Source organism: Podarcis melisellensis (genome assembly GCF_964234715.1).
Source record: "Podarcis melisellensis genome assembly, chromosome: 6".
NCBI lineage: Eukaryota > Metazoa > Chordata > Lepidosauria > Squamata > Lacertidae > Podarcis > Podarcis melisellensis.
Genome location: NC_138538.1, coordinates 77,271,746 through 77,298,187, shown reverse-complemented (window position 1 = coordinate 77,298,187; position 26,442 = coordinate 77,271,746). Strand labels below are relative to the sequence as shown.

General features: G+C 44.5%; 1 long non-coding RNA gene across 4 annotated transcripts in view; it reads left to right on the top strand.

Annotated features, from left to right (window-relative positions):
- LOC309372463 overlaps positions 1-26,442 on the top strand; it is a 143,849-nt gene that overhangs the window by 95,516 nt on the left and 21,891 nt on the right. The window lies entirely within an intron of this gene.

Here is a 26,442-nt window from a genome sequence, read left to right as displayed (position 1 = left end):
TAGTAAAAGAAAAGAAAAGGGGGGGGGAGCCCATTATACTGGCAAGATATATCCATGAGAGCCAGCAATAATTATTAGAGTTGTGTGTTGGATGCAAACTTTTCACTGAGCACATCAAGCACCCAAACTTATGAAGACAAAATATCTGATTCATCACTTTGTGCTAGTAGAAGAAACTTGCTGTCCACCCGCCCAGTTCTTGGACACATGGACATAAAAACTGCAGCATACTCTGTGGCCTGAATAACTTCCCCAGTCTTTCTATTGGCAAGTAATTGTAGTACTTGCTTCAGGAATGGGGAACCTCTGGCCTGCAGCTCAAACTGGGCCCTCCAACCCTCCCCATTTGGGCTGAACAGCCAGTTTAGGGTAAGCCATGCCTTCCCATGCTGTACATGACATCAGGACATATATGGGCTGCATTAGGCCAAGATTTCAAAGGAGTAAGCATAGAATTGTACAGTTGGAAGTGACCCTGGGGGTCATCTAGTCCCTATATTGCAGGAATCTCAGCTAAAGCATCCATGACAGGTGGCCTTCCAACCTCTGCTTAAAAACCTTCAAGGAAGGAGAGTCTACTACCTACTGAGGGAGACAGTTCCACTGTCAAACAATCTCTTACTGTCAGAATGTTCCAGTTACAGATAGGTAGCCGTGTTGGTCTGCCATAGTCAAAACAAAAAAAAATTCCTTCCAGTAGCACCTTAAAGACCAACTAAGTTAGTTCTTGGTATGAGCTTTCGTGTGCATGCACACGAAAGCTCATACCAAGAACTAACTTAGTTGGTCTTTAAGGTGCTACTGGAAGGAATTTTTTTTTGTTTTGTCAGAATGTTCTTCCTGATCTTCAGTCGGAATCTCCTTTCTTGTAACTTGAAACCATTGGCCTTCTTATTCAAATAAAAGAACAACTGAGGAAGTGTTGAAACACGCTCATCAATTGCCTGTGCTTCTTTACAGCTGACAGTAAATTGCTAGAAGGATAGTTTCTAGCAAAGTAATCAGTTCTGCTTTTCTATACCACTATAGAATGCCCTGTTAAGCCTTGAATCAAGCCTAACTTCAGGAGCTTAAAAGCAGCTCCCAATGGTTTTTTCACTGGAGCAAATGGATTGTGACCCATTTAGTAAATAGTGGTGATCCTTGCAACATAGATGAAACATGCATTTTGCAGTGATGATAATTAACTAGTGATATGTTCTTGGCATGCAGCCAAAATCCTAACTACTACTACTACTACTTATTACTTTAAAATGTTGGCTTAAATATCTTGTATTTGATAGAGATTTAGAGCTAGTTTGATAAGAAATTTGAAATTTCATTCTCAAAATCTGAGTGGCAAAATTAGCAAATTCATAAAACTCATATTTGCACATGTGCATTTTCAGCTCTTAAATAGTTTTAGGCCCATTTCCTCATATAAAAGGTAAAGGACCCCTGACAGTTAAGTCCAGTTGTGGATGACTCTGGGGTTGCGGCGCTCATCTGGCTTTACAGGCCGAGGGAGCTGGCGTTTGTCCGCAGACAGTTTTTCCAGGTAATGTGGCCAGCATAACTAAGCTGCTTCTGGTGCAACGGAACACCAAAACCAGAGCAGCGCACGGAAACACCGTTTAACTTCCCGCCAGAGCGGTACCTATTTATCTACTTGCACTTTGACATGCTTTTGAACTGCTAGGTTGGCAGGAGCTGGGACCAAGCAACAGGAGTTCACCCCGTTGCAGGGATTCGAACCGCTGACCTTCTGATCCGCAAGCCCAAGAGGCTCAGTGGTTTAGACCACACTACCACCCACATCCCTAATTTCCTCATAATTTCCTCATAACAGCTTTTTATATCTGTACCAACCACTGTGAACTCTATGCTTCAGACATGGACTGAACATTTAGGAGGAAACAGGGCAGTTCAGAAACACAGAGCTCATACAGCTGCTGTGGGATTGTAAGAACTGTACATTGCACATCCATCACATCCAAATTCTGTCTTGCTTTTCTTTATCCCCTTTCTCCCCTCTGAGCTTTCATTGCGAGTGATAGTTCTGAAAAGACCAAAGGGGCTGATAGTTATCTGTTTTCCCCAGGACATTCTCTTTCGCTGAACAATAGCCCTCTTATGACAAAGCATAGCAAGGAGAGATGCAAACAGATACCCTTTCCCTTACACAGATTGTATTGATTTCTCAGTCCATGTTTATGTTTCGTAATATTTTGTGAAAGTAAATTCCGTGCAAAGGAAGAGGGTTGACAGCAAGGCAAAAAGAAAGAAAGACATGAACAGGGATTAATCTAAGATTGCTGAACAATGGCATACCCTCCAATATCTTGCAGAGGAAAATTGCAATGCACGTCTTTCCGGGCTGTGCTCTTGCAGGAACCACGTGATTTGCCAGAGAGTACGCCCCCCCCAAAATGGGCACTTTTTGGGACTGCACTCTCGCAGGAACTGGACAATCTGGGATCCAATCAGAAGCCAGGGTGGCCTCTGCAATTCTGGGACAGTTGACATAAATGCAATAGGGTGGACAGACTTCAGGTTTTCGGAATCTACTTTGTTTTAAAGAATAACTGTGAAAACCACCGACTTGCAGGCCCTTAGAATTAAAAAATTCTGTTCCCTGAAGTTTATTTTGGGTACCGACACACAGTCCTCTGACAAAAAAATTGCCTCCTAGTTACTCCAAAGTTTCGTCAATTCAATAGTATAATTTGCAGGGGGAGCACATTTTGACGCTGTTGTTGTTAAACAATTAGAATCAGAAATCCTTGCCAATTTACTGCCAATCATTTAGAGATGATCCGGTGCTTTTTTCTGGGCATATTCAAGGGTATACAGTACCAGCACCTTTTCCAAATGTCAAAAGTGTGGCAATCACTGTAAGAACTTCATGGTGACTACCAGCACCCCTTTTTCTTAAAAACAAAACAAACAAACAAAAACCCACCACTATAGAGCTCTACCAGTCGATCCAGGTCCTCTTTCTGCTCATGTTGCCAAACAAAACAATCAACTCAAACCCAGTTCCTTTTGCTGGAGAAATAATAATTCCCTGGGAAAGGAAGAGTTCCATCACCAAATTTTTGGTTGGTGAACATTTCTGTAACACTTTCCAGAGCTCCTTTAGCTATGATAACCACAAATATTTGACGTAGCAAGGATATGGGACAGTAGGGCCATTTTGTAGGATTCACACCTGATCAGGGGTCTTGGCTTCCTATGACCAAGTAGTTGTTTAGATTCAGCTTAGGCAGGTAAGTGGCCACATGAATCATAGACTCATAAAATTGTAGAGTTGGAGGATCCTGAGGATCACCTAGTCCAAGCCCCTGCAATGCTAGAAGATGCAGCTGTCCCATATGGGGATCAAATCTGCACCACGCACTAGCCAACGGAGTTGGTTAAGTACCGCCAATGTCTAGAAATATGCCCTCAATGTATTTCAATGAGAGCCAGTGTGGTGTAGTGGTTAAGAGCGGTAGACTTGTAATCTGGGGAACCGGGTTCGCGTCTCTGCTCCTCCACATGCAGCTGCTGGGTGACCTTGGGCCAGTCACACTTCTCTGAAGTCTCTCAGCCCCACTCACCTCACAGAGTGTATGTTGTGGGGGAGGAAGGGAAAGGAGATTGCTAGCCGCTTTGAGACTCCTTCGGGTAGTGATAAAGCGGGATATCAAATCCAAACTCTTCTTCTTCTTTCTAAATTGCCGTCTACCAAGGATTTTCTCAGCCAGATCAAATTTTAAAACTGCCACACAAATAAACTTTTATTTGGTATATACCTTATCTTCCCCCTAGCTTCTTAACCAAAAAAAAGGTTCATGACGTAGCTCGCAACATGCAGTGCTTTTTTTCTTTAAAAAAATGTTTAGGGGTAATCTCATTTTGACTCAAGAAAATCACCATTTTATAGTTCAAATCGGGGGGAGATAAATACAATAAATGGACAAAAGTACAGAGATTCACAAAATGATTAGGGGTATCCATACCCTTGCATACCCCCAGAAAAAAAGCACTGGCAGCATGTAAAAGATTCTTTAAAACTCACATTTGGCCATTAGATTCACAATACAAAAAGCAATAAGCAGACAGGTAAAATAAATAAAAATCAGGTAAACAGCAGGCTCATGTTGTGTTAAAAGTGGTGGTGCGGGAACAGTGTACAATGGTACCTCGGGTTAAGTACTTAATTCGTTCCGGAGGTCTCTTCTTAACCTGAAACTGTTCTTAACCTGAGGTACCACAGGAACCCTAATGGGGCCTCCTGCTGCTACCGCACCGCCGGAGCACGATTTCTGTTCTCATCCTGAAGCAAAGTTCTTAACCCGAGCTAATATTTCTGGGTTAGCGGAGTCTGTAGCCGTAAGTGTATGTAACCTGAAACGTATGTAACCCGAGGTACCACTGTATATATGTTCTTCCTAAAATGCATCAAAGTTAAGGCTTGATGAAGAAGCAGAAGGAGGGTGTTCTGGAGGAGAGGCATCCTGACTAAGAAGCCCCAGTTGCTCATTACCAGACATTTGGTTTCAAAATGCGCAGATACCCTGAGCAAAGTCTTTGATGATCTTTTAAAAGCCAGGCAGGCTCATACAGGAACCAGCAGTCCTCCAAGGAATCAGATTCCAAGCCATTTAGCACTTTAAAGGTTAAAATCAGCACTTTGAACTGTGGCCAGAAACACATTTTGGGCACAGTGCAGTTCTTTTTAAACTGGCAAGACGTGTCCTTTATTCTTTGTACCAGTTAGCAGCCTAGCTGCTGTGTTCTGTACCGACCGTAGTTTCTGAACAATCTCCAAAGGCAACCTCATGGGGAGCACATTGTGGTCATTTAATTTACCCATCAGAACATAGAATCATGGAATTGTGGAGTTGGAAGGAATTCTGAGGGTCATCTAGTCTAACCTCCTGAAATACAGGGGAATACCTACAGCCAGCTTCTCTCTTTCTGTCTTTTTCTTAAGGCATAATTGCAGCTGGCAAACAAGCCAAGTTGTATAAAAAAGCACTACAACTCACAGAGGATACATTAGACTCCATCCACAAGTTTCATGATACACAAGGTCATCTGTCTCTTCCTCCTTAACAGTAAAAGTACAGTAATAATAAATTAAGTCGCTAACAATTTGCTGCCTTTTCATGATCCCTAAAATCAGCCATGCATGTTTTGCCCTCCCACTCTGCTTCTCAGATTCTCAAGAGAAGCTATTAAGTCATTCATAACAATGTATAGTAATTGTCCCAGCATTAGATTTTGCCGTTTGGCTCTTCTCCACCCCCGACTTCTGCATGAATTTACTGTTACGGCCAAACCAATCCGATGGGTGGCCATATTTGAATCTGGATCTGAGCACTTGGAGAAACCAGTAACACATGGGCAAGTTTCCTACATTTCCAGCTTGTAGTAAGGCATGGGACAGTTTTCCATACCATGTGGAGGTGACTGGCTTCCCATGTGGCAGCAACCACTTCACACAAAATTGCCAAGAAGCACATTCCAACTCTACATCCAGTGCACTCTCATCGTACCTACTGGACTGCCTCTTCTGGTATGCCCCACGGAGCACCTTACGGTCTGCTAACAACACCACCTTGAAGATCCTGGGCCCCAGGGAAATTAGACTGGCCTCGACTAGAGCCAGGGCCTTTTCGGCTGTGGCCCCAGCCTGGTGGAATGCTCTCCCAAAAGTGACCAAGGCCCTGTGGGATTTGACATCTGTCTGCAGGGCCTGCATGACAGAGCTGTTCCTCCAGGCCTTTGGATAGGATGCAGTTTGACAAGTTCCTTTGTATAAAAGAAGCCCGAAGGAGGCCCCCAACCCACTCACAGGTCCTTGTATGATCAGTGGAAACAGTTGGTCCTGGCAAGTTTTAACCACTCTCAGTTCCAACCAGATAATTGCCGCCTTCCCAAATTTTAACTTATCTGAATTAATTTTAAGATGTATTTTAATTAATTGATGTCTGTTTTTATGCATATTATGTTGTTTTTATGATGTTAGCTACTCTGAGGCCGGCCTTGGCCAGAGAGAGCGGGATACAAATTATTATTATTACTATTATTACTATTATTATTGCTGGTTTGGGAAGTGGTGTACACATGACATTATCTGCAACCCATATTTAAAAGGTAAAGGGACCCCTGACCATTAGGTCCAGTCGTGACAGACTCTGGGGTTGCAGCGCTCATCTTGCTTTATTGGCCAAGGGAGCCGGCATACAGCTTCCACGTAATGCGACTAGCATGACTAAGCCGCTTCTGGCGAACCAGAGCAGTGTACGGAAATGACGTTTACCTTCCCGCCAGAGCGGTACCTATTTATCTACTTGCACTTTGACATGCTTTCGAACTGCTAGGTTGGCAGGAGCAGAGACTGAGCAACAGGTGCTCACCCCGTCGTGGGGATTCGAACCACCGACCTTCAGATCAGCAAGTCCTAGGCTCTGTGGTTTAACCCACAGTGCCACCCGCATCCCGCAACCCATATTTATTCAGGGGGTAAACCTCCCTGAGACCTCCGGGTTTAGGGTGGGATATAAATTCAATAAATAAATAAATAGCAAGTTTTCCCATTAGAAAGTGATGGAACAAGTGGAGGTGTGGATGAGCCACTGAAATTAGTGCACCTAAATTAGTAAGGTTCATTAATTTCATCAATTTCAATGGGTCTACTCTTAGTATGGCTAACATTGGAAACAACCCATCTCATATTATTCATGTTGTGGTGTCTAAACACCCAAGAGCCCAAAGATAAATATTGAGGGCCCAAAAACAAATACACTTTTCATGACAATGTGGACTTGATGACTATTTTCTTTTTCTTTTTTAATGCTAAATTATTTTTTATCGGTTTCTTGAGATTGAGATGATAGTGACCCATGACAGGAATTTCCATTACTGTGAACTACAGGGGAGTGGAGTGAGATCCCATTGTGGGGATACCATTTGGGGCAGCAAGCCTGTGTGGTGGATAACCTATAGTTCTGCCTTTAAACTTCTGGACAAGTACTACTGTTGTAGCATATTGGAAAGGTCCCAGCAGAATGTTGCTTTGTTGCGTTTTCATCCTCATTTTCATATGGGGCTGTGTAAGAAGTACTTTTGGGGCGCTGCAAAGAAAAGAGTCTTTGCAGCAAAGGAGCGAACTTACAACTGAAGAATGAGCATATGCCATCTACCATCTGCGCTTTGTTGCTTCATGAAATTTCTATGAGGCGTCCTTACAGGCCTTTGTTTTGATGATGCAAGCAGGATTTTGTGGTGCGCAAGCCACACATGAGAACTCAGACAAGCGCAAGGGTAGAGCTCTTCAGCTCAACAAATGAAATAGTCTCCATGACGTACTTACTAAATATAGCTCTGCTACTCTGCCTCTCTAGATATTATCCCAATATATGGAAGCCTGGAGGAAAGGGAAAGAAAGAAAGAAAGAAAGAAAGAAAGAAAGAAAGAAAGAAAGAAAGAAAGAAAGAAAGAAAGAAAGAAAGAAAGAAAGAAAGAAAGAAAGAAAGAAAGAAAGAAAGAAAGAAAGAAAGAAAGAAGGAAGGAAGGAAGGAAGGAAGGAAGACAGGAACTTTTCCATTTCTATTCCTTGAGATGAACTTTTCCTCTCCTACCTCCTGTGGCTCTGGTATTCAAATGTCAGTTTTCCAGAAATGCATGCATTATCTTTTGTTTAATTGAATTAAATAAGCTGGATCAAGTATTGTTAGCAGCAGTGGTGGCTGGTAAAGTCAGAACTGCTGGCTGCCACCATGGATTACAATTGAGGGAATTGCTGTACTTACCAGAAATGATGAGGGCGGAAGCAGTGAATACCTCACTCATCACGCTCAAGCTTAGGGCTCCTTAAGGCTGTTTTACTTGTTTGCAGTGCTATTTTACTAAAAAAATAGGTGCCAGAACCCAACATATTCTCTTATAATGGCAAAGGTGCCCATCTGAAAGGTGCCAGAACTGAGTTCCAGTGAGTTCCAGCTGAAAAACAGCCATACTTGTTTGTTAAATTTCTATCCCTCCTTTCCTCCCGACAGAGCCTAGAGCAGCAAGCACTTCTGTGATAAAGCAGTAACATTAAAAATAAAGTAAACATTTTGAAAACATTGTAATTTGAAAAAATTTAAAGCACCTGATAAATTTAAAAACATATTGAAATATACTTGGAGTTGAGAGTGGATTTCGTGTTCTTTATTCAGCTCATAGTGGTGAGGAGGAATGGAAGTTCCCCCAAAATATCTGCTTTATATACATTATTTACACAATGGGCCCCACGTGATTGGCTAATTCTGGGATTCTCCTGTAGGCCAATCAGGTTGCGGATTCACTTCCACCTGGAGCTGGATTGGGTGGCTCCTGTGGACCAATCAGACTGCTGCATTCTGGATCCTATTGTTCTAGGACCAATCAGACTGCTGCATTTTGGATCCTATTCAACTCAGTACATAACACATACGTAGCCAAATCGTGTGTTTGAACAGGTCTTTGAAACAGGTGCCTCCCCCCACAAAACCTTTGTTTTAAAAAAGAGTTTCAACAACAAAAATGCAGGAGCTTTGAGGGCCACCAAAACCTTTCAACATCAAGGTATCACGCACAGGAACAGTCAATGCTTTTTTTAAAAAAAAGAAAAGAAAAATATTGTGGGTCACAGAGCCCCCCCCCAAAAAAAAGATTCTCGGGGACTGGATGCAGTGCATGGGCCATTGGTTACCCACCTCTTCATTTAAGGATCCCAAAATTTATCCAAGGAGCATTTTTCTCACTAAGGGGGCAAGACAAGAAGATTTAAACCTTTTGGAAGCTCCATTTCCAAAGTCTTCCATAGATCTCTATTGGATCTAACCCAAATCAAAATCTCGGGAATGCAAAAGGGTGTGTTTTTTGTTTTTTGTTTGCTTTTCCTGCTGTCATTGTTGCTATTTGATTTGTTGCATTGTTTTTATCTTGATGATCCGACATGGGACTCTTTTATTTCTATTGTAATTCTAGCAATTATTTTAAAAATAGTATCTGTGCACACAACTCAGGGGATGCAAATTTCATTCCTCACCCCATCCCCCAAACACATACACGCATGATAGCACAGCAACAAATCAGAAACAAACGATTTATCAGTCCTTCCCCAACTGCATTGCATTTTCCTTTGGATTTCATTTTCAAACAAGGAGTTGGGGGAGGTTTTATTTTTAAAAGAAATGCTGTGCCATTAGGAGCATTAAATATGTCAAAGAGACATAGAGAGCTCTTCCCCTCAGTGTAAACCTGAAGTGCTGAAATTTTGGTTTTATTATATTTAGGTGGTAAAACTGCCAAGGCAGATTTCTCAAGTTCCATAAAATTCAAAGCAGTTTCAATTAAGGCTGGGAAAGAACTGGGTTACAAGACCAACTTTGAGCAGCTGTTGCAACTTTATCCCAGAATCCTAGGTGTGTAAGATGTAGGTCCTGCACGCCAGAAAGGGGGATCACAGACAAATGTCCCCTGAATTTTCTGCGGTGAGAAGATAGAGTCACTGAGGAAGAGAGCCAGTGGAGGGTATCTTGTACAACAACCTTCTAAAATTCTGAAGCCCAACATTAGACATTTTCCCACCCTGTGGCTTTGGCCTGCGTTGAGTCACAACAAGGATCCATCATCTCCCTCTGAAGAAGACGAAGACAAAGATGATGATGATGATGAAGAAGACGCCATTATTTATACAGTGGTACCTCGGGTTACAGACACTTCACGTTACAGATGCTTCAGGTTACAGACTCCGCTAACCCAGAAATAGTACCTCAGGTTAAGAACTTTGCTTCAGGGTGAGAACAGAAATCGTGTGGCGGTGGCAGGAGGCCTCATTAGCTAAAGTGGTACCTCAGGTTAAGAACAGTTTCAGGTTAAGAACGGACCTCCAGAACAAAATAAGTTCTTAACCCGAGGTACCACTGTATGCCACCCATCTGAATGGGTTGCTCCAGCCACTCTAGGTGGCTCCCAACAAAAAATAGTAAAAACACAATTCAACATCAAACACTAAAAAATTCCTTGAACAGGGCTGCCTTCAGATGTATCTTAAAAATCACATAGCTGTTTATCTCTTTGACATCTGCTGGGAAGGTGTCCCACAGAGCAGGCGTGACTACTGAGGAGGCCCTTTGCCTGGTTCCCTGTAACTTCATTTCTCACAGTGAGGGAACCGGCAGAAGGCCCTTGGAGGTGGACATCAGTATCTGTGCTGAATAATGGGGGTGGAGACACTCCTTCAGGTATACAGGGCAAAAGCCATTCAGGGCTTTAAAGGTCAGCACCTGCACTGACCAATTGTGCTCAGAAACGTCTACACAAAAAATTCACAGAATTCACAGAATCCAGGAAAGAAAGAATGCTCTGTCTAATTTTCCATCTTCTGATGTAAAGAAAGTGGTGAAAACCTTATAAGTAGTCATGTTTAGGGATAAGTGAGGGTGACTGTGCTGCAACTTAATATTTATTCCTAGACTACCTTATTGTGGGGTAAGCCAATGGAAAGTCTCACGAGCAACTCCCTTAGAATGTCCAGGTTATAAGAAGCCAGGTTGTCAAAGCATTAGCTAGGAAGAAAGTAGTGGGGTGCCTTGAATTACCTATCACTGCTGATTCCTCCTTTAATGTAGCAAGTTTCCAAAATAAAGCTAATTGCTTTAACATATAATTATTTATTATTTTTAAGAATAAGAGTATCAAGCACTAATTTCCATCAGGAAGGGCAGACTGATCTAGTTCCACTCAATGGCAACTTTGCATTTATTCATTCATGAATCTGTTCCACTCTGTTTCTGAATTAATCTGTGAATTTTTGTTATTAATACTCTGCAGCAACAACAAAAATATTTAAATCCATATTTAAATCATATTCTATCAAAAATTATGTATTTAACAACTTTTCAGACAGGATTTTTCCAATGGAGTCATCCCACGCATGTGTCTGTGAGTCATGACAGACATGCTTGTTCAAGGGAAGCCCAAATTAAAGATTATCTGCTGTTTGGCAGATAATGGATGAGTTAATTTTGATCTCAGCTAAGCCCTGAGGGCTTCTAGAAAGGTCCCTCCTTTATCATATGATGTGCCTTGTTCTTTGAAAATCTATTGCATTTGCAGAACCAGATTTACACCAACTAGGGCGGACTAGGAGAAACTCAGTACAGAGCTACGACAAAATAGCAGAAATAGAAAGAGAATCAGATATAAATTCAGAAGGAGAAGCATCCATTTGTGTCATTCTTGCCATGGGGGGATTTTTCTATCACTAACACACAGTGCTGGCTTTCCGCTAGCTAGAAAAGTTTTCTTTCTTTTTTAAAAAGTCGCCTCTGGGAAAGGGGGGGGGGAGTGATTTTGCCGATGAATAAAATAAGCAGGGTTGAAAGAGTGCCATTTTATTTGGGGGCAGGATACTCTGCCTCGTTTAACTCTAGCTGTCAACATTTTAAAACAGTTAAAACATTTAAGCTCTATATTTTTATCCTTCATGGTAAGCAGGTGTTACCTTCACTTTTCCATAGAGGAAAGGAGAAGGGCCAGAGGTCAGTAGCATCTGCTTGGAGTGCAGAAGCTTCCAATCTTCAGCATCTCTAGGCGCCCATAACCAAAACTGTCATACTTGTGTTTGGCCGAGCTACTCCTCCGGTCAAGCCCTCTGACGCTGATTAACAACCTGAGCCTTTAATGAGGCTCCAGGCACATTCCCTCATTACGCAGAGTATACAGCAGCAGCAGAAGACAAGAAATATGAGCTACATGCTAAGAGTTTTATTTCTAACTACACAGACAGAAAAGAAATATACAGCCTCTCTCTGTGAAAGCCGAGAGGCAACTGGTACAAAGAAAACAGGAAAACAGTAATATCAACATCCGTCTCCCGTCTCCCATGAGACTTCCAACAGTCTGGAATGTAAACAGAGTCTTGTGACTCCAAGCACTGCACAGTGGCAATAAACAGAAACCTAACAGAAAGACCCCTTGTCTGAACCCCTGGAAATTCACTGCCACTCATTGTGGACAATACTGGACTAGATAGGCCAGAAAGAGAAATTAATCCTGTGAGCCCCACCTGCAGTTTATAGAATCAGTGCATGAATTATGGGTCACGGTCCAGCAGCAGAACATTTGCTCTGCATACAGAAGGTCCCAGGTTTGATTCTTGGCCTCTCCAGGTGGGACAAGAAAGACCCCTTGAGAGCACTGCCAATCAAGGTAGACAGGGCCAAGCTAGATGAAAAAATGGTCTGGCGTGGTATAAGGCAGCTTCCTAACGTTACATTTCCTTTTTTAAAAAAAGACCCCAGATACTGAAGAAATGTGAAAACGTGTTCTCCTTCATGGAGAGTATGTGTTGCGGTGGGGGCAAACAAGACAGCCAAGGGGCTATTTATTCCCTGCACACAGCCTTGAGCTGCCTCTTTTTGCCGCACGCATCGGATCACCCGCCCACCCTCCCTATATTTAGGGCTCTTTGCATTGACCTTGCTATGCCTGCCATGGGGTCGTCTGCTTTGGGGCGAGGACTGGTAGGAATTTTTCCATTTGGCTGTTTGGCCGGTGCCATTTGGTTTTTTGCCTACTTTATAGCAAAATCGTCACAACTTGTAAAGTTGTGGTTAGGCATTGGTTAAATTTGGTTGGTGGAGGGGGTATGGTTGGCTGTGCCTGCCCCTTCAATGCTGTTGCTGCAAGGGAATTCCATTAAAGGAATCCAGGGGCTCACCATGCTCTTGTTCAGACCCCTGTCAAGGGGCTAGGGCCACACAAGAGACCCTGGGAGCATTTGGGGAGAGGTGAGGGCCTGGCACCCAGCTCTATTCTCTCCCCAAAATGTTGACTTTCGCAGGCTTGCAGATGTCAGTTCTGTTCCTACCTCCAGGTGGGAACAGATAGTCGCGAACCAATCCCTAAGCAACCACTCACATTCTGTAATCAATAAAGTTGTGGCCATAAAATTATGCCAAAAACCTTAAACAAAAATTCTGTGTGAATTGTGTTTTATTTGAGGGTGGCTTGGGGACCTCGACATGCAAATGCTTCTACAAACTGGCTAGGTGTCTTCTTCTTTGACAATCACTCGTAGCAGAGTAAGATTGTCTTCATTAAACATGGTTTTAAAAACAGGTAGGTAGCCGTGTTGGTCTGCCGTAGTCGAAACAAAATAAAAATAAAATCCTTCCAGTAGCACCTTAGAGACCAACTAAGTTTGTTATTGGTATGAGCTTTCTTGGGCATGCACACTTCTTCAGATATCTTCAGGTGCATGCACACGAAAGCTCATACCAATAACAAGCTTAGTTGGTCTCTAAGGTGCTACTGGAAGGATTTTTTATTATTGTTGTTTTAAAAGTGAGTCCTTAAGTTACTGTGGAGGCCAATTCTGGATTCACATGTCCTTCCACAGTGGGGACATAGGTTTCCGGGTGGGAGTTGATCATGGTGACGGTTTGCCAAGCGTGCCTTCCTCTTAACGCATTTCTCCCTTTCTTCCTGAGTTTGAGCCTCTTCAAAACCCATTACACCTTTAGTAAAGGCTGTTCTCCAATTGGAGTGCTCGCAGGCCAGTGTTTCCCAGTTGTCAGTGTTTATACTACATTTTTAAAGATTTGCCTTGAGACAGTCTTTGAACCTCTTTTGTTGACCACAAGCATTACACTTTCCATTTTTAAATTCAGAATAGAGTAGTTGCTTTGGATGACAATAATCAGGCATCACACAACATGGCCAGTCCAACAAAGTTGATGTTGAAGAATCATTGCTTTGACACTGATGATCTTTGCTTCTTCCAGTACCCTGGCATTGGTTTACCTGTCCTCCCAGGTGATGCATAAAATTTTCCAGAGACAGGTGTTTGGCTAGGTGTGTGTCCCTGCCTGCCTGCCTGCCCTCCCTCCACACTTAAAGTACGATTCAGCCTTGCTTACCTGTTTTCATTAAGGAATACCTAAATGAAATTTCAAAACAATCCCTCTTCATTACAGGAACGCTGACCAGAGAACTGATACAAGCAGAAACAGCAGAATCAGTGTGTTTTCCACACAAAGCAGGCTTACACCAAAATTTGGGCGGCCAGCTGACAAGAAATAAGAGTGAGCTGTACCCAACAATGTTTTATTCAGAGTAGATCTGCTGAAATTAATGGACCTAATTTAGGATTATCCATTCATTCCAGTTGGCCTACTGCGGGGAAGATTTATATTGGATGCAATGCCTCATCATTTGCTTTTTAGCTAGATACCAAAAAAAGGAAGGAAGGAAGGAAGGAAGGAAGGAAGGAAGGAAGGAAGGAAGGAAGGAAGGAAGGAAGGAAGGGAAGAGAAGAGAAGACAGGCAAGAACAATGGCTGTTTTTTCTCTCTCAGATATTGTTGTCCAGCTGACTAGACAAGGTTTTTCTGTGCCAAAAATTGTTGGATCTTAAGAGTCACTGGTACGAAGTGCATACTCTTCTCTCCTCCAGTTCTTCCCTATCAGTATTCATAAATTGAGGAAAATTTCCCTAAACATAGAACCATTTTGATAGAAGGAAAGGGATCCTGCCTAAGAAAAATAAACAAGCAGGTATTTTTTAATATATATATTTTTTAAACAAGATTTGTATACCTCTTGCTTGATAAAGCAAAAGCTTGATTCCGGAAATTTAAAATTGACAGTGCTTCCAGTCATTGCATCAAGGGCTCCTCTGTGTGTTCTGTGTCTTAGGCCAAGTGAGGAGAGGAGCTTCCTGCCTGTACACATTCGATTGAAGAATTCTTCCCCCAAAGAATCCTGGGAAGCACAGTTTGTTGAGGGTATCCAATCAGAATTCTCTGCTAGAAATCACTATCCCCTCCCATGACTTTGCGGGCGTCAAGGTTAAATGCCTGTGATATAGATGTGTCCCCAGCAGTATTGCTTCATTTGGATATAGCCTGGATGCGATTTAAATCAAAAGCCCGTCTTAAGAGAGTTTAATTTTCTTTGATCAAGGGTTGAATGGAGATTTGATCCAATTATGGATCAGCTTGTTGCCCGTCGTCGTCCCCCATTCGCCATCTTGACCAGCATAACTCCAGGCAGTCTCATTTGACATACGTAATTTCCCAAAGGACGGCTCCTGACAAGCAATCTTTCCTGGAATGACAGTACGACTTTAGGCAATCAGCAAATCCTGAAATAGCAATATCTTTCCCTGACAGCTTTAATTCGGATGCTGATTTTAAAACTACACATAACATAAGATAGTTATAGATGGGAGTCAGTCTCAATTTCTTGCACGGTCCTCCTTATAAAGATGTAAGCTCTGCTGCGGCACAAAGGCGCTGAGAAAGGGGACAAATTGCAGTAGAAACATAGCCATGTGTGCTTTCTGTACCAGTTATAAAGCCTGGAGCTGTGCACAGACGATTGCTGCATCTAGCTTAGTATTGCCCGCACTGGCGGCCACCCATGATTTCAGGCAGGGTTCTCTCCCAGCTTTATCTGGAGATGCCATTGGGACTGAACCCAGGACTTTCTGCATGCAAAACAGGCACAAAACAGCCCTTTCCCTTCATGTAACTCAGTGTTTCCCAAATGTCGGTCTCCAGCTGCCCACCTAGCAGTTCGAAAGCACCCCTAAGTGCAAGTAGATAAATAGGTACCGCTTTATATCGGGAAGGTAAACGGTGTTTCCATGTGCTGCGCTGGTGCTGGCTCGCCAGAGCAGCTTCGTCACACTGGCCACGTGACCCAGAAGTGTCTCCGGACAGCGCTGGCCCCCGGCCTCTTAAGTGAGATGGGCGCACAACCCTAGAGTTGGACACGACTGGCCCATACAGGCAGAGGTACCTTTACCTAGCTGTGGAGAAGTTTGGATTTGATATCCCGCTTTATCACTATCCGAAGGAATCTCAAAGCGGCTAACAATCTCCTTTCCCTTCCTCCCCCACAACAAACACTCTGTGAGGTGAGTGAGGCTGAGAGACTTCAGAGAAGTGTGACTGGCCCAAGGTCACCCAGCAGCTGCATGTGGAGGAGCGGGGGTGCGAACCCGGTTCACCAGATTACGAGTCTACCGCTCTTAACCAGTACACCACACTGGCCATCATGCCTGAAATACTGAAACTGCTTCCCTAGTTATCCTTAACCATCTTCTTTAGCATCCCCTTTCTTAAAAATGTGGTCTTCATTAGGCATTATTACACTTTGTGGTTAATTTTTACAATATAATACTAATAGTAAACATCCTTGCTGTTTTTCATTGCTGGTTCGGATGTATTAATATTGCTGTTAATAATAAAGAAATGCACCATCGGCAAGTAATTAAAGGAGTATGTTGTTCAATCATTCATCACTGTAAGTATTTCTTATGCCACCCTTCAGTTACATTCCCTGGGCAGTTTACAAGAAAAGGGAGGAAAAAATACAACAACTGAAATGTGAATACAAAAAACAAAATGAGCTAAATGTCACAAATCCTTAATTATGGTTTACTAAAGCCAGCCTCCTTCAACCCATCATTTATCAAACTGTTCTATTTAAGTTAATCAGTTAAGATTAGTCATTAGTCACTAAACTGTGGATAGTAAAAAACAGAAGCAAAAGCTCTAATATTATACCCTCCAATATACCTTAATATCATACCCTTCAACGATGAAAATAGGGACATCCCATTCCATCATGATAATTTTTATTATTTATACCGCACACATCTCATTGGGCTGCCCCAGCACTTTGGGCAGCTTCCAACATTTATTAAAAACATAATTAACCAATAAACATTTTTTAAAAACTTCCCTATACAGGATTGCCTTCAGATGGTTCAGGAAGCAGACAACTCTATATCCTCCAACATTCCTCTAATGAAAATAGGGACATCCTAAGGAAAAGTGGGACATTCCAGGATCAAATCAGAAACTGGGACAGCTTCTCTAAATCAGGGACATCCCTGGAAAATAGGGACACTTGGAGGGTCTGTAATATCTTAGCAGCGGTGCTGAAGAAGAGATGAAGGAAAAGAGAGCCCAGAGCTTGCCTAGACTTGTTGATGATGGTTGATGATGATCAACCATTGTTTACAGTTGTATCCAAATGCTTATTGAGTATAGGGCAGGATTTAACGAACAGACATAGGGAAAGCTGGAGAGCAACCTGTGGTGTTAAAAATATGCTCACTGGGTAACTTTGTGGTTTTCCAACACAAGTACACAACAGGGAAGGCTGGAGTTCAGAGACTCTGGTTAGTAAGGCAGAGGTCTGAGGAATGCAATCTTTGTGTCTTGTTCATCACATAGAAGAGGGGAAATATGGAGGATATTTGCATATATTTTTCAGGAGAAAAAAGAGGAGAGGGGAACACATAGCTGTCAACTTACAGATTTGAAAATAAGGGACCAGCAGCTTTGAAAATAAGGGATAAGCAGCCAAAATAAGGGACCTGCAGCCTCACCTGTTCCAGGCACTCCAGTCTTCCTGTCCTCCTGCAGTCTGGTCAAACTCATGCTGGTAGCTTCGAGAACACTGTCCAACCAACTTTGTAACCAGAGGTTCAACTGAATAGAATCTGAATCACATGCACCACAAGGCCTATGCAGCCTCAACTTAAGATGGCTCCCCGGCCTGGCTTTGCATTGCAAAGTTTGCAGCAGCACGTGCAACAAAATGACGTCCAGCATTCAAAAACCCCCTCAGCTTGCATTAACTAGCCACACACACACAGCCTCCCCCCTCGCCACGAAATCGCCAGTCACCCACCATTTTAGTCAACCAGCTCCTTTCTTTTCCTCCATAAGTCAATCGAAGGAGCATCCAAAACAAATTCAAAAGCCCCCCCTCCCACGAGATCTCCTTTCCTTTTCCTCCACCATGTGCCCCCACTCCAGACAGACCTTTTCACAAGCAAGGGTGAGTGGGCCGTTGATGATGTATCTGATTCCAATCCGAGCACTCTGTACAGGTATGTTCAACTTCTGAGCCCCTCTGAGCCAAAGGCAGAAAGCCCAGCCAGCAGCCAAATGAAGCCTCAAGGAAAACTACCGTCACTTCTCCGCTGGGAAGCGCTGAGCAAAGGCGAGTCCCCAGGCAACACAGCCGATTTGATCAGCACAAGGCATGCAAGCTCCACCCCCAGTCATTCTTAGACTTCTTATTGGGTGAGCAACACAGTTGGAGCCTCCCTCCTCCCTGGCTGGCAGGGAGGGAGAGGAGCTGCTTCCTTTGAAATTTAAGGGACAACATTTAAGGGACATCATCAATAAGGGACATATAAACTTCAAGGCATGATTACAACTAGGACTTGTGGCAACATCAGCGTAGAGTTAGTCTTGTGATTGCACCAGCATCGGCAGTCTAGTTCACATCCAGTTGTAGGGAGGAGAAAAAGCAGCCAGATCATTTTAGAAGTTCTTATGGGAAAGAGTGATAATCTAGGGTGTACAAGATTGTGGTAGGGTAAGAGGAATATACCACATAGGAGGAGCTCAGATTAGAATTGCGTGCTTTCCATCTGTTATGACCCAGTCTTGCCGAGCAGCAAAACATAAGGGTTTCTTTGAAACTGTCATCAGACAACAGAGAGATAGAAGCAAACACCATCAATCTGTGAACCTTCAAAAGAGGAATTCAGTGATTTGGAAGAAATTTTCAGTATGTAAAGATAGCAAAGAAAAACAGATGAGGAAGGCTAGAAATAGCTATTCCAAGGAGCATGCTTATCTTTGCAGAAAACTATCATTGAATGTAATGTTAGATTTTCTCCAATATTTATATTTTATTGCTTGATCTGGTTTGATTATCTTCCTCCTGCAATCTATTGGCATACTTGAAACAAAGAAAAATTCACTCTTTGAGACTGTAGTCTCCCCTCTGCCAAATTCAAGTATTAAGCATGTATTTATTTATTTTAAAAATGGAAGCTTTGGGTAATGAAAGCATTAGCACAGGACATAGTGAATTCATTTTTCTGAAACAGCATTTGCAAAATTACTTGAACCACAACTCTCAGCTTGTGTGGCAATCCCTGTGTTCAAACATCAAGGATTTTATCATTATTTGCTTTCCTTCTCTATATGCTTTTTCACCACCCATCTCCAGAGACAGAAATGGTGGAGTGACAAGCCGCCTAGATGTTTTTAATGTGAAATGAAATGTGCTGCTTTCTGTTGCTTGTGTGTATTAAATTTTTTATTTTAATGGCATGTCAACCTAAAATATATACACGAAAATGACTTAATATGTTTGAACTTAGGAGAACATCACTCTGCAGGTCACTTTATTTATTATTTAGCTGCAGCTCCCTTGCACACCATCTTGTCACCAGAAGCAGAGCAGGATGATGCTGTTTATTTATTAGGATGAGGAAGAGAAGGCAACATCCTTTGTAACGATTGATCTGAGCATGCCCGGAAACAGTTTGGAGTCATTTGAAGTTTCTGATATTTTTGTCTATGGGTTAATCTGTTGCAAACACTGTGCTGTTTAGGACTATAAGGGTGCATATAGTATTTTCCTCATAACTACAGAATGCCATTACATTAAAGACCTATCGAAGCTTAAGGGCTGATACATCCACCCAGAAATACATTCACTCTGCAGAGGTGCAGAGTTGGTTTCACAAGTCCTATCCAGATCAAGATGTATAAAAGCATGTCAAATAAATGCTGGGAATGTATGCAGATAGATAGGACATTCTTCCCTAAAAAGTCAGGAAATGCAGCAGTCTATAAATTTTAGTCAAAACAAAAAAAATTCCTTCCAGTAGCACCTTAAAGACCAACTAAGTTAGTTCTTGGTATGAGCTTTCGTGTGCATGCACACTTCTTCAGATACACACTTCAGATATCTGTAACTATAAATTTTAGGATTTGGTTGCTCAGCATATAAACTTCAAGGCATGATTACAAGGAAAGGGTACTGGGGAAATTGAACTGATGGCAGAACTACACCATACACTTAAAGGACACTGAATACTTCTGCCAAAGAATTCTGGGAATGGTAGTTTTCCCTCCTCTCACAGACCCATAATTCCCAGGTATCAAACTACCATTCCCAGAATTCTTTTGGGGAAGTAATGCGCTTCAAATTTGCACCAAGTGTCCTTTAAATGTATGGTATTGATCTGCCCTCAGCCTAGGCTTACTGTACGAAAAGGATGGAATATTAATATATGTACAGTTCTAGCTATTGTCAACTGGTTGTTTTCAAACTACAAAGCACAGACTCAAATAGACCTGCGTTAATACCAGGGCTATCTTTTCACACAACCTTTTTCTTCTACTGAGATCATCTAGCACTCAAACAAAATTTAGAGGTTGCCGTGCCTCCCACCTTAGCTTCTTGTTGCTTAGATGTTTTGTCCTGGAAGGTTTCGTTTTTAATTTTGCAGACAATAATAATGAATAATGCAGATGAACAACTAGTGCGCCAGAGCTGCTGTGATGGGACGATGAGCTGCTTGTGCGTAAAATGCAAGTCCCTCAGAGTTTGATCAGGCTTTCAAACCTCTGCCTGTGACGGAGCCCCTCCAGCATGGCTGCGTCAATCACTAGTAGAATCCGAAAGTGGCTGCTTTCGGAAACGTTTCCAACATAAAAGCTCCTTAACGGAAACACGTCGTCTGGCCTCTCGGCGTGACAGTTTCCGTCGAGGTGTGGGTGTCCCTATAGGAGGTCCTGAGACCTCCCCACTGGTTTCGCTTGAAGCGTCTCTGAGCCATCCCTCCGACTCACTTTCCCTTGGAGTTCTTGCTCGCCCTCTACTGGTTCCCTCTTCCGCTGCTACTGCTCTCTCACCCTCAGTGAGCCTTTGCGCCTCCGGCGCTTTAGATGTCAGTTCCCTGACATCCACCTCCCCTCCAGGGCCCCCTTCACCCCCTCCCGTCTCCTCTCCTACTGGCGGTGAGGAGGTAAAACCCTTGAAAGAACCTCCCTCATCTTCCGACGTCGCGAACACTTCCTTCCACTTGTTGCTGTTCCTACTCTCTAGGTACTCTTCGTCATCAGAGTCCACTCCCTCTTCCAACTCCGACTCCGCGAACCCTTCCATTTCCTCTTCCTCATCGGTGGTGCCGAAATACTCCCTCCTAAACCTTGCTATCGGCTGAGGTTTCCTCGGGAACCTTTGATGGAACGTTTCTGTTAAAACCTCGTCATTGACTTCCTGCGCACTTACCCAGGTGTTTTCTGACTCCGGTTCCCCTTCCCACGCCACTAAATACTCCACCTGATTTCCCTTCCACCTGGAATCGAGGATTTCCGCTACATGGTTGCGGCGTTCCCTCTCTTCCAAGGCTGGTCCCCTGACGTGCTCCCCTTCACCTCCTCCCCTGTATGGTGACAGTAACGACCTGTGGAACACTGGGTGCAATTTCATGTGATTGGGTAATCGGAGTTTGAAAGCTACCGGGTTGACCTGCTGAATCACCTCAAAGGGTCCCAATCTTCTGGGCCTCAGTTTCTTACAACCCCCTTTGAACGGCAACCCTTGGGTTGACAACCACACTTGATCCCCCACCCTTATGGTTTCACCTTCCCTTCTGTTCTTGTCTGCCTGCTTCTTATATTGTGCCTTAGCCCTTTCTAAGTTGAGCTGGAGCTGATGATGGATGGCTTCCATCTCTTCTACAAAATGTTCAGCCGCTGGGACGCTCCATCTCTCCCCTCCTTCCCCTGGAAATGCCCTGGGGTGACACCCGTAATTAGCCAAAAAGGGACTCATCCCTGTGGACACATTCTCCGCATTATTGTAGGCAAATTCTGCCAACGCCAACTTTTCGACCCAATCGTTCTCTCTGTCATTGACATAACACCTAAGATATTGTTGAAGAATGCCATTTGCCCTTTCCGCCTGCCCGTTGGTTTCAGGGTGCCGGGCAGTTGAAAAATTGACTTCCACGTGTAACAAGCTCATGAGCTTCCTCCAGAACCTGGAAGTAAATTGTTTGCCTCGATCTGAGATCACCCTCGAGGGAGCCCCGTGCAACCTAAAGATATGTTCCACAAACAACTTCGCCGTTTCTTCCGCTGTGACTGCATGTGAGCATGCTACAAAGTGGCACATCTTAGTTAACAGGTCTACTACTACCATGATGGCTGTTTTCCCCTTGGACCTTGGCAGATCCGTCATAAAATCTATTGATATCGCTTCCCAAGGCCGTTCTGGTGTGGGTAAAGGTTCTAATAACCCTGCCGGCGCCCTTCTTTCCCCTTTGGCTCGCTGACATTGGTCACACCCTCTTACATACTCCCTTACATCTTCCCTCACCTTAGGCCACCAAAATTCCCTGGTAACCAACCACATGGTCTTGTGTTGCCCAAAATGTCCCGCCGTGGGGCTATCATGCAACTGCTTGAGTACTCTCCCCCTCAATTCACCTTCGGGTATATACAGTGCCCCTTTGTAATACAATGCCCCATTTCTTTCCTCAAAACCTCCGGGGCTCTCGCCCTCCCCCCTGAGACCTCTGAGCTTATCCTGGGCATATTCATCATTTTCCGTTTCCTCCACCAGTTCTCATTGCCCCACCATCGCCGCCCCACACACCCAGCGGTCCTCCGGGATGACATGTCTCTCTTCGATCACCCCCTCCCCTTCCCAATATTCTGGTTTGCGTGAGAGCGCGTCCGCCCTGACGTTTTCTGGGCCTGGCACATAACAAATCTCAAAGTTAAATTTGGAGAATTCCTGTGCCCATCTCACTTGTCGTTGGTTGAGCACTCGAGCTGTTCTCCAATACTCTAAATTTTTGTGGTCGGTGCACACTTGCACCTTGTGTTGTGCCCCAATTAATAAATGTCTCCACCTCCGGAATGCTTCGTGAATGGCAAGTAGTTCCCTGTCATACACCGTGTAATTCCTCTCGGACTTATTCAGCTTCCGCGAGAAGAAGGCACACGGTCTCCACTCCGACGCACTCCTCCCCGGTTGAAGAAGGACCGCCCCTACCGCCCGGTCGGATGCATCTGTTTCCACTCTCATGGGTTTTCGTAAATCCACATGCAGAAGTTGTTCTTCCGAGGCGAAAGCCCTTTTCAGTTCTTCAAAGGCTCGATCCGCCTCTGCCGTCCAAACAAATTTCTTCTTGCTGCTGAGACAGTCGGTGATGGGCGCCGTCAAGTGGGCAAAGTTCTTGATGAACTTCCGATAAAAGTTCCCAAATCCCAAGAATCTTTGCACGTCCTTCTTGGTCTTCGGTGTCTTCCATTCCAGTACCGCTTGGACCTTGCCTGGATCCATGGCCAATCCCTTGTCTGACAAGCGGTACCCCAGGAATTCCACCTCCTTGGTATGAAACTGGCACTTCTCCAGTTTCACCCACAGCTGGTTGGCTTGCAGCCTGCCCAACACTTCTCGAACGTCCCTCACATGCTGTTCCTCATTTTCCGAATACACCAACACGTCGTCTAAAAAGGCCACACAATTCTTGTAGAGCAAAGGTCCCAGAACGTGGTTTATAAAAGCTTGAAAACACGCGGAGCCCCCTTGTAGACCGAAGGGCATAACGAGGTATTCAAAGGCTCCCAACGGGGTAAACATGGTGGTCTTCCATTCATCTCCCTTCCTTATGCGTATCAGATTGTACGCCCCCCGCAGGTCCAGTTTTGTAAAAATCTTTCCCTTCCTTACTCTGGTCAAAATGTCATCAATTCGGGGCATAGGGAAAGCCAGGGGCTCCGACACTGCATTGAGGGCCCTGAAGTCACACACCAGTCTCGGTTTGTCTGTGTTCTTTTTGTCCACAAAGAACACTGGGCTGCCCCCCACCGCTCGGGACTCTCTGATGAAACCTCGCTTCAAGTTTTTGTCAATGAACTCCCTCAGCTCCTGCATCTCCCTGTCTGACATGGCGTACAGCTTGCCTACTGGGAGTTGGGCCCCTGGGAGTAGGTTGATTTGACAGTCAAAGGGTCTATGCGGTGGCAGTTTGTCTGCTTCCCTTTCGCTGAATACGTTGCTCAGATCTTCGTATTGCGGGGGCACCTTCCCTTTGTCCATCACTTCCATCCCCGCTAGGGTGACTCTGTCTCCTCCCGAAACCTTCCCCTCCTTGCAGTGTTCTAGGCAATGCGCTGACCCAAAGGAGACCACCCTCTGATGCCAGCCCACTAGCGGATCGTGTAGCGCCAGCCAGCTCATCCCCAAAATGATGGGCGCTCCTCCCAGGATGGCCACATTAAACGCTATCTGTTCGGTGTGCCTTGCCACTCTCATTATCATCGGGACAGTCTGTTGGCTAACTTCTCCCCCCAACAGCTCTCTGCCGTCAATCGTAGTCACCTGCAAGGGGTTACTTAAAGGGATAGTCTGTATCTGGTGCTCAGCTGCAAACTCCTTACTCATGAAATTACAGGAGCTGCCTGAATCCAAAAGCGCCTTGACCTTTAGTGGGTGTCCGTTTGGCAGTTCTAGTAACACCTCTATCACTAAAGCGGGTCTGGGGGGTTCTGGCATGGGCACTTTCATTGCTCTTTGGCCTGGCTGCTGTGCCCCAACGGTGGCAGCCAGGCGTTGGCTTTTACTTGCTCCTTGCCTTCCTCTTCCTTTCCCCCAACAGCTCCTGCCATCCCTTGCCATTCCTTTCTTTGTGGGCAAACTCTGGCAAAGTGCCCTGGCTGTTGGCAGAGATAACATCTCTTGGCGCTCTTTCCCTCCTTTTTCCGCCCTTCACTGGGATTTGAAACTGCGCGCGCCCGCGCTGTTCCAACTTCCATCGGCTCTGCCGGCGGGAAAGGTGGCTCTGGAATGTCTGGAATGCGGAACTCCCTCCAACGGTCTCCTTTCCCTTCCCGCTTTTCCATAGCCCTCGCCTCCTGGCGCGCTCCTATGGCCAGCGCAGATTTGGTTAACTGGTCCATAGACTCCGCCCTGGGGCCCCGGGAAAGCTCATCTTTGACGGTTGAAGAAAGCCCCTCTTCGAAAAGCATTTGGATGGGCTCCGCCGATAGGTCCCACCCCAATTTGTGAATCAACATGGTAAATTCAGTCCAGTACTCACGGACAGATCTGCTTCCTTGCTGGCAAGCCATTAACTGCCTTCGCACCACCCCCTGCTCAATATCGCTGGAAAACATCAGGTCCATGGCACGAAAAAACTTCCTCGTGTCCTTTAAGATCTCATTATTCGCTGCCATCAGGGGTCTAACCCAATCTTTCGCCCCGGATTCGAGATGGCCAATCACATACGCCACTCGCGATTCCTCATCGGGGAAGTCATCAAACTGCAAGTTTAGAGCGTATTGCATCTCTGTTCTAAAGGCATGATAGTTCCTGGGATCCCCCCCGAATTTCTGCACCAATCCTGGCACCTTTCTGGCGAGCGGGGTGGTTTTCTCCTTTCCCTTTTCTGCATCCTGAGCCCTCCTCTCCTCAAGCCTCGCCGTTTGCAGCGCCAACTGGATCTCCAACGCCCTGTACCTTTCTTCCAGGCTTGGACCTCCTCCAGCTGCTCCTGCTTCCCCGGTTCCGGCTGGATTGCTCATGATGCTTCTCCCTGCACAAGCTGGCTTTCGGAGACTTTCGGATTGCTGTGATGGGACGATGAGCTGCTTGTGCGTAAAATGCAAGTCCCTCAGAGTTTGATCAGGCTTTCAAACCTCTGCCTGTGACGGAGCCCCTCCAGCATGGCTGCGTCAATCACTAGTAGAATCCGAAAGTGGCTGCTTTCGGAAACGTTTCCAACATAAAAGCTCCTTAACGGAAACACGTCGTCTGGCCTCTCGGCGTGACAGTTTCCGTCGAGGTGTGGGTGTCCCTATAGGAGGTCCTGAGACCTCCCCACTGGTTTCGCTTGAAGCGTCTCTGAGCCATCCCTCCGACTCACTTTCCCTTGGAGTTCTTGCTCGCCCTCTACTGGTTCCCTCTTCCGCTGCTACTGCTCTCTCACCCTCAGTGAGCCTTTGCGCCTCCGGCGCTTTAGATGTCAGTTCCCTGACATCCGCGTATGACAGAGAGCTGGTGTTTACACAGGAGAATGGGGTATCATTTCATCTAGCTGCTTTGAGTGGCGCTGTGTATGCATTGCACCAGTTTTTATTGTTATTTGCTGTCGTCTTCTGCCACCATCAACATTTCCAGATTAAAACACCGCAACGTTCATCTGCTCTCCGTCTTTGGCTTGAAAGTGACAGTAATTATTATTACATGATAGCTAATCAACAAACATCGTTGTCACACGCTACTTAATGATTGTAGATCGCTTGCGAGCATTAATGGGGAGATGTATAAAAAGAATATGAACCTACGGTACAAGAGAACATGAACAGACAATTTGATTCTCAACTGCAATACAGCTCTTTTCTTTCTCTCATTATTTTTTTTTCCAGTTCAGGTTTGGAATTCAATAGCATATATTTATGAAAGCATGATCAGCATTGTAAGTTTATCATTGTGTTTGTCCTAAACAGGATAAAGGCACCCCTTACATGGGATGCTAAAGTGGAAATCATTCCCCATAGTCCTTGACTTGTCATTCTATGAGAGAGAGAGA